We start from the raw sequence: 8,469 nt of genomic DNA on the forward strand, positions 1-8,469 counted from the left end.
CATGATTTATTGTCTATAATTATGGAAGTTGTCAATAAAGTTTTTTATAATTTATTTCTGAGCTGGGCGTGGTGGCACACGCCTTTAATTCCAACACTTGGGAGGCAGAGATAGGAGGTTCACTATGAGTTTGAGGCCACCCTGAGACTACATAGTGAATTCCAGGTCAGCCTGAGCTAGAGTGAGACCCTACCTCGATTAAAAAAAAAAAATTATTTCTGGGCTGGAGAGATGGTTTAGCGGTAAGACACTTGCCTGCAAAGCCTAACAACCCAGGTTCGATTTCCCAGTACCCACATAAAGCCAGATACACAAAGTGGTGCATGCACCTGGAGTTCATTTGCACTGGCAGGAGGCCCTGCTGTGTACCTTCTTTCTGTCTGTCTCTCTTCTATGTCTCTCTGTTTGAAAATAAAATATTTCTTTTAAATTTATCTATTTGAGAGAGACAGATACAGAGAGAAAGGCAGAGAGAGAGAGAGAGAGAGAGAGAGAGAGAGAGAGAGAGAGAGAAAGAATGGGCGCGCCGGGGCCTCCAGCCACCGAGTACGAACTCCAGACACGTGCTCCCCCTTGTGCGTCTGGCTAACGTGGGTCCTGGGGAACCGAGCCTCGAACCGGGGTCCTTAGGCTTCACAGGCAAGTGCTTAACCGCTAAGCCATCTCTCCAGCCCAAATATTTTAAAAATTATATTTCTCCTCACTTCTACCTCTGCCAAATGCTTTGCTGGACTCTGCACTGGGGTGCCCACTGTGCGGATGGAGGAAGGTAGACCATCACCACAGGCTGAAAAGAATGAGGAGTCTGTTTATTTTCATCATGTATTGCAAACCACAGACAGCCGAGAAAAATCACAGCTGAAGCCCTTCTGTTTGTGGTCCTCAACTTGGAAAAAACGTTAGTCATGTTAAGTGAGACCCTATTGCTGCAGAGGTGGCCATACGGTAGGTATCTAAAAGGCCCAGGCAGTGTACAAGGTGAGTGTTTATTAGGTGGAGGATGTAGTTCAGTTGGCAGAGTGCTTGCTAGCAGAAGTACTGAATTTAATCATTTAATCACCAGCACGGTGTGAACATGGTGTGAAGACCTGGACTGCCAGCACTTAGGAGTGGAGGCAGGAGGATCACAAATTCAAAGTCATCCTTGGCTACATAGTGAGTTGAGGTCAGCTTGAGATGCATTAAACCCTGTCGAGGAGGGGGTGGGGGAAGGAGTTTATCAAACAAGATTGCACAGCCTGTGTGTGTGTGGCATACACATACCGAGTATGCCATTAAAACAGAGACTGTTTGTTGATGGCCTCTGCTTTCTGGTCTGCTGGTTGTGGAGGCCTCACACAGGTCACACAAGAATGAGATATACGCCCCTCCTCTTTTTTTTTTTTTTTGGTTTTTGAGGTAGGGTCTCACTTAAACCCACGCTGACCTGGAATTCACTATGTAGTCTCAGGCTGGCCTCGAACTCATGACGATCTTCCTACTTCTGCCTCCTGAGTGCTGGGATTAAAGGCGTGCGCTACCATGTCTGGCCTTGAATTTTTTTTAATTAATTTATTTATTTGCAAGCAGAGAGAGAAGAGAGACAGTGTTGCAGTCCGGTTCACATTGCTGGTAGAAATCACCCAACCAAGAGTAGCTTCTGGGAAAAAAAAGATGTTTATTTTGGCTTACAGGCTCGAGGGGAAGCTTCACGATGGCAGGGGAAAACGATGGCATGAGCAGAGGGTGGACATCACCCCCTGGCCAACATAAGGTGGACCACAGCAACAGGAGGGTATGCCAAACACTGGCATGGGGAAACTGGCTATAAAGCCCATAAGCCTGCCCCCAACAATACACTCCCTCCAGGAGGCGTTAATTCCCAAATCTCCATCAGAGGGGAACCTAGCATTCAGAACACCTAAGTTTATGGGGGACACCTGAATCAAACCACCACAGACAGACAGAATGGATGCGCCAGGGCCTCCAGCCACTGTAAACAAACTCCAGAAATCTGCACCACTTTGTGCAGTTTTACGTGAGTCCTGGGGAACCAAGCTCAGGTCATTAGGCTTTGTAGGCAAGAGCCTTCACCACTGAACCATCTCTCCAGCCCCTTCTTTGTATTGTTGTTTTTTTAAAAAATTTTATTTATTTGTTTATTTGTAAGCAGAGAGAGATAGAGAGAAGAGAGACAGACAGACAGAATGGGCACGCCAGGGCCTCGAGCCACTGCAGATGAACTCCGCGTACACGTGCCTCTTGTGCATCTGGCTTACGTGGGTCTTGGGGAATGGAACCTATGTCTTTTGGCTTCGCAGGCAAGTGCTTTAATGGCTAAGTCATCTCCCCAGCCCTTCTTTGTGTTTTGAGACAGGGCTTCCCTGTGTAGACGAGGCTCCTGCCTAAGTCTCCTGCGTGCTGGGATTGTAAACTTGAACCACTGTGCCTAGGTCATGCTGATCCAGAAGAACTCCCCCCCACCCTGCATACACTGACTCAGATGCTTCAGTATATTTCTCACCTGCATCTTCACAACATGATCCTCTAGATAGGTGAGGCAGGGTATCAATATGCCCGTGTTGGACACAGGGAGCCTAAAGCACAGCAAGGTACAGGAAATTGCCCGAAGTCACCCAGGTTGGCAGAGCTGGGTCTCCCGTGTGTGCTTCCCCCTTCCTCAAGTTCTGCCGCTCTGATACTGCCCAGAGTTCTGAGCTGGAAGACACAGCTCCCAAGGGGTATGGGTTCCCATCCCACAGCTGGGGCCAGAAGGCCAGGCTAGACCCTCTCCCTGTCTTTGAACATGTGGCCTAGAGATGAGCAATACAGGGAGCTGAGGGAGAGGGGATGGGGCTAGACCTTTCCTCCAGACCAGAGCTGAGCACCAGCTGGCCTGGCTGGCTTGGAGGCTAGGGCTTCCTTCTACATTCAAGAGTTCAGCCCCTAGGGCTGGAGAGATGGCCCAATGATTAAGACGCTTGCTGGCAAAGCCAAAGGACCCAGGTTCGATTCCCCAGTACCCACATAAAGCCAGATGCACAAGGTGGAACATGCATCTGGAATTTGTTTGCAGTGGCTAGAGGCCCTGGCATACCCCTTCTCTCTTTCTGTCTGTCTCTCTCAAATACATACATACATACATATATATATACATACATACATATACATATACATACATACATACATATATATATATATATATATATATTTAAAGCTCGTTCATGAGGGTGGTGAAGGAGAGTAAAGAGCGCTCTCAAGATTCTGCCCCTCCCCCTCACTGACAGCTGTAATCTGCTTGGGAAAATCTCTCTCTCTCTTTTTTTTTTTTTTCTGCACAGGAAAAAATATTAGTTGTCCCGATAACAAGGCAAACAAACTCCAGTGCAGGGCATCAGAGATTTCCTGAGAAGGGAAACAATGTCCAGCGAGAGCTCAGCAGAGAAGGCTGATCTGAGAGGCCAAGGGGAGCCATGAGGACACTGGTCCTGTCCTATCCGGCTGCTGGGGGAGGGGCTGGGGGTGACAGATCGAGGAACTTGGAAAAAAGATTTCCCCTCCCCAAAACCTTGAAGTCTGGGCTGTTGAGCTACATCCGGGAAATGATTCAGGACAGGATCACGTCCCCACGCAAGGCCAGGCCCCTTTGCTCAGGTGCTCTGAGCCAGCTCTCTTCCCTCCTGGTCTCAGTGGGTTTGCTCAGGGGCTGTCTGCAGACTCTAAGGGGGTGGGGAGTAAGGCGACAGGATTCCTTCCCATGGGCCACCTGACTGAGGCCACCAGGGCTCCATAGGCACTCCTCCTTGTTCACAGCTACTTCCATGGGGGCAAGAAGGGAAGGGCATTCCCAAACACCTCATCCTGGTGCCCTTGGGGCATTCAGCACCTGGGTCTAGTGGATGGGTGCCGACTCTGAGCTCTATGGGCTTGGGCCTGGTCCTGGCCAGGGGAAGCCTCAAGGAGTCCTATGCTCCTAGCTGACAGTACCCCTTAACTCTGGCTGCCCATCAGGTAAGCAGGGGAACTTTTAGACTTTGCAAGCCTGTGCTTTTAACCACCAAGCCAAGAGTAACTTTCAGCAAATGGCAGTATTGTGTAGACTCATCTCTGACCAATTATATCAGCTCTCTTGGGAGCTCTCTCTCATATGACCGAGGCTGAGGACTTATGCCCCATGCTTCCTTAACCTTTCAGTCACTTCCTTTCTTTTACTCTTTGGTTTTTTGAGATAGCATTTCGCTCTAGCCCATGCTGAGCTGCAATTCTTTATGTAGTCTCAGGGTGGCCTTAAACTCACAATGATCCTCCTAGCTTTGTCTCCCAAGTGCTGGGATTAAAAGCGTGTGCCGCCATGCCCAGCCTTTCAGTCACTTTCTGGCCTGACCATCTCACCACTGCCATCAGAACTGCCCTCTCGATTTCCGATGGAGCCCCTCACAAGTGGCCTCCAGAGGTGCTTGCAGAGCTTCTTGCCCCAGTTGGAGGCCAGCTGCCCAGCTCAATAGTAGGTTCAGGGTTACCTCCGCCCTTCCCTCTGCTCCTTCGCCTTCCCCTGGGCAATGATTCCTGGGGCCTTTGTTCTCAGCTGACAAGAGTGTGACCAGAAACCTACCACAGTTTAATTACCACCCCATTCAGTGACCATAGGCTGGCTACCATGCTCACTCAATCTGCTCAACACATGGTCCATGGAGTCTTCAGCCTAGGCCAGCCCAGTGTAGCCTCTCTCATGCTCAGGGTTCTGCCCGCTATGTCCTCAGAAGGAGCCAGGTCTCCCTTCATTCCCAGCACCTTTGGTTCCTGTCCTACATGAGGTACAGGGGCCGTGACCTTCCCCAAGCATCAGTGGCCATGACAGCATTGCTACTGTACTGTACCATGGGACCAAATCTAGGCTTATGGTGAACCCCTCAAATTCAGACATGATTGCTGGCCCATTTTTATTTATTTATTTATTTAAGAGCGACAGACAGAAAGAAAGAGGCAGATAGAGAGAGGGGGGGGAGAGAGAGAGAGAGAGAATGGGTGCGGCAGGGCCTCCAGCAACTGCAGACAAACTCCAGACGCGTGTGCCCCCTTGTGCATCTGGCTCATGTGGGTCCTGGGGAATCGAGCCTCAAACCAGGGTCCTTAGGCTTCACAGGCAAGCGCTTAACTGCTAAGCCATCTCTCCAGCCCCCATTAAAAAAAAATTATTGACAACTTCCATAATTGTAAACAATATCTCATGGTAATCGCCCCCACTTTCCCCTTTGAAACTCGAATCTCCGTCATATCCCTTCCCCCTATCAATCAGTCTCTCTTTTATTTTGATGTCATGATCTTTTCCTCCTATTATGATGGTCTTGTGTAGGTAGTGTCAGGCACTGTGAGGTCATGGATATCCAGGCCATTTTATGTCTGGAGGAGCATGTTGTAAGGAGTCCTACCCTTCCTTTGGCTCTTACATTCTTTCGGCCACCTCTTCCGCAATGGACCCTGCCTTGTAAGGTGTAATAAGAGATATTTCAGTGCTGAGCACTCCTCCATCACTTCTCAGCACCAGAGTACCTTCTGAGTCATCCCAAGGTCACTGCCATCTGAAAAGAGAAGGTTCTCTACCAAAAGTGAGAGTAGCATTAATATATAGGTATGAACATTAAGAGAAGTGCTTACTGGGCAGTTTGGTGAGCATAGTATATACATTTATCCAGACATCAGCAGACATTACACCCCTAGGGCTCATGACCACCCCTATTGTAGGTTTTCAGTATCAGGGATGTATTCCTTCCCATGGAGCAGATTCTGGTCCATTTTTAACTGCTAAGAAGCAAGTGATGGGGCTGGAGGGATTGCCTAGTGGTTAAGGTACTTGCCTGTGAAGCTAAAAGACTCAGATTCTATTCCCCAGGACCCATGTAAGCCATCTATGTACTACAAGGTGGTACATGCATTTCAAGTTTGTTTGCAGTGGCCAGCAGCCCTGGTGTGTGCATATTCTCATCCTCTTTCCGTCTCTCAAATAAATAAAAAACAGAAATGGAGCCACGTGTGGTGGTTCACGCCTTTAATCACAGCACTCAGGAGGCAGAGGTAGGAGGATCATCATGAGTTCGAGAACACCCTCAGACCACATAGTGAATTCCAGGTCAGCCTGAGCTAGAGACCCTACCTCAAAAACAAAGCAAAACAAAACAAACAAACAAACAAAAAGTCTGTGCAGGATATGCATCCAGAGAAAGTCATAGCCTTTGCTCTAAAGACCCTCTCAGGACAGAGGGAATGACTGTTAAGGACTATGACAGGGTCATGACATTTATAGTCCCCGATACCTGCCCAGGAGCCCTCACCAGCATGGTCTACTATTCTGCACATGTTTGTTGAATGAATATTTGTTTCCCAGGTGGCATTACAGGTGAAGGTAGACATCTGAGGGGCAGGGGCAGGGCCAGAGTGGGGTCCTGATTATAGCACATTGGAGGAAGGGGAGGACAAAATGAGCCAGGGCCTGTAGCCTAGTAAGGAGAACTAATTAAGGTCCCTTTTGGCTGCTGGCCAGGCTTTGGCATCTGGGGGGTCTTATGAGGACCCCTTAGACCCCTCTGCACAAGTGATCTTGTCCACCTGTAAGACAAGTAGAGAGCTTGAGGGGCAGGACCTCAGGACAGCTTTTGAATTCCCCCAAGGGGCCCTTCTTAGCTTAGGACTCCCAGGGGCCTCCCATTGCCCTCTGGAGGAGGCCAACCCAGCCCTCAGCCCCCATCACAATATTTTCCAAACAGGTGGAAGATGCTATGGACCAGTGGCCACCTGGCTGCGGCAGAGGGGAAGTCCCAGTACATGTCCCTTGGGCTTCTGTCTTTCAGGGAGACATCATTGGCTAAGAAGTCACAGCCTGTTCCTCATAAACTTAGTCTCTGACCCTTGGCCTGGGCAGTGGGAATGGGCCTCAGGAGCTTATTTGGAGTGAGGGGGCTCTATGAGGGAGGGGTCCAGTCCCAGCTGCCTAGCCATGGGTACTAACAGGCCATGCCCGGGGCAGCAGAGATGGTGTGTTTGGGGGGGGGGGGCACCACCACCTGCTTTTCCTTGTTTTGTTTTCAGGGCACTAATTACTGTGCTGAGCTTGGAGCTGCCTAATGAGGCCGGTTGGATTTCCTGTTGTTCTGGCTTCCCAAGACCCTTAAAGGGCCAGCATCGCGCTGGGAGCATGCTCTGGGTGGGGCATCAGCGGCCTTAGCGGAGTTGATCACAGAGGGGCTAACCCTGGGTTCAGCCCGTAAGTGTGCCAGGCGCCTGTCCGCTGCACCGCTCTCCCACACCCCAGGAGTACCTGCTCACAAGTGCCCCTTCAGGAAACAGGAGCCCCAGTACCCTGCGGCCAGGCCAGGACTCAGGGTGGGAAGGGGGAAGTAAGGAGGTCCGGGCTAAGGAGGAAAGGCTGGTGATGTCATCAATGCCCAGACTGTGAGAACCACTGCGGGCAACCGGGCAGGAGGGAAACACAGTGACGTCCTGTCGCCCCCCCTCCCCCACTGCAGGAAAATAAACACGTTGTCTGAGTGGCCAGTGCTGTTTCCGAAGGGGCAGGCTGGTGGGGCTGGAGGCCTGTTGGTCAGGCGGCCCCTAACTCACTCAGCCCCTGTGTTGCGCACCAGCAAGGCCCACAGAAGGCACTCGATCCTGCTGCATTTTGGGGCGCTCCTTAGCTCGTAGGGGATCTGAGCACTTTGGGGGGGGTGATGGGGAGCCCGCTCAAATGCCCATGGGCTGGCAGGCAGGTGAGAGGGTACCATCTACTTGCTTGAGTCTCACTCAGCTAGGAGACATAATTGTGGCTCCAGGTCTTGTCCTAGGTGCCCCTTGTGCTGCAAATTCCAGGCTATGGGTCCCCTGAGAGTCCCTAGGAGACCTGGCTGCGATACCCTCTCTTACAGACAAGGTGACGACATTGTTGTTCTTATACGGGGCCTTCCGCCTGAAGTTCCGGCTCCTAAATGGTGGGAATGAGGGTCTCCTGGACAAAGCCAGCCTGGCTCCCGCAGCCACCTCAGAATGGACGGAATCCCCATTGTGTATGGGCGCCCCATGCCCTCCCTCCCTTACCCTCACCGGATGTGCCAACAAACAGCTCATTGAGTCCGGGGAGGGACCCTGGAGACAACAATGTTCCCTTAGCAGGCCAGGGGAGTGAGCTCAGCTGGAGGGGGGGGCTGTCATTGAGGCTGCAGGGTGATGATCTCAGCCTGCGGAGGGTGGGCCGGTGTGGCAGGCTGACCCGTGAGGCCGAGAAGGAGTGACCCAGCTGCCTCGCTCTGGCTGCCCCACCCCCAGTCAATACTGGGAACACATCAGCACTTCACACATTTAAATTGCCCCTGGCTGCCAAGCAGGTGCAGCAGGCAGATTCAGGAGACCCAGCAGAGACATTCTGGACCCACAAAGCTGCCGGACCCCTGGACCTCTTTCTTGGCTTGTGCCTTGCCAGAAAGAAAGCCTTATCAAGGTCCT

Source organism: Jaculus jaculus, chromosome 8 (genome assembly GCF_020740685.1).
Source record: "Jaculus jaculus isolate mJacJac1 chromosome 8, mJacJac1.mat.Y.cur, whole genome shotgun sequence".
NCBI lineage: Eukaryota > Metazoa > Chordata > Mammalia > Rodentia > Dipodidae > Jaculus > Jaculus jaculus.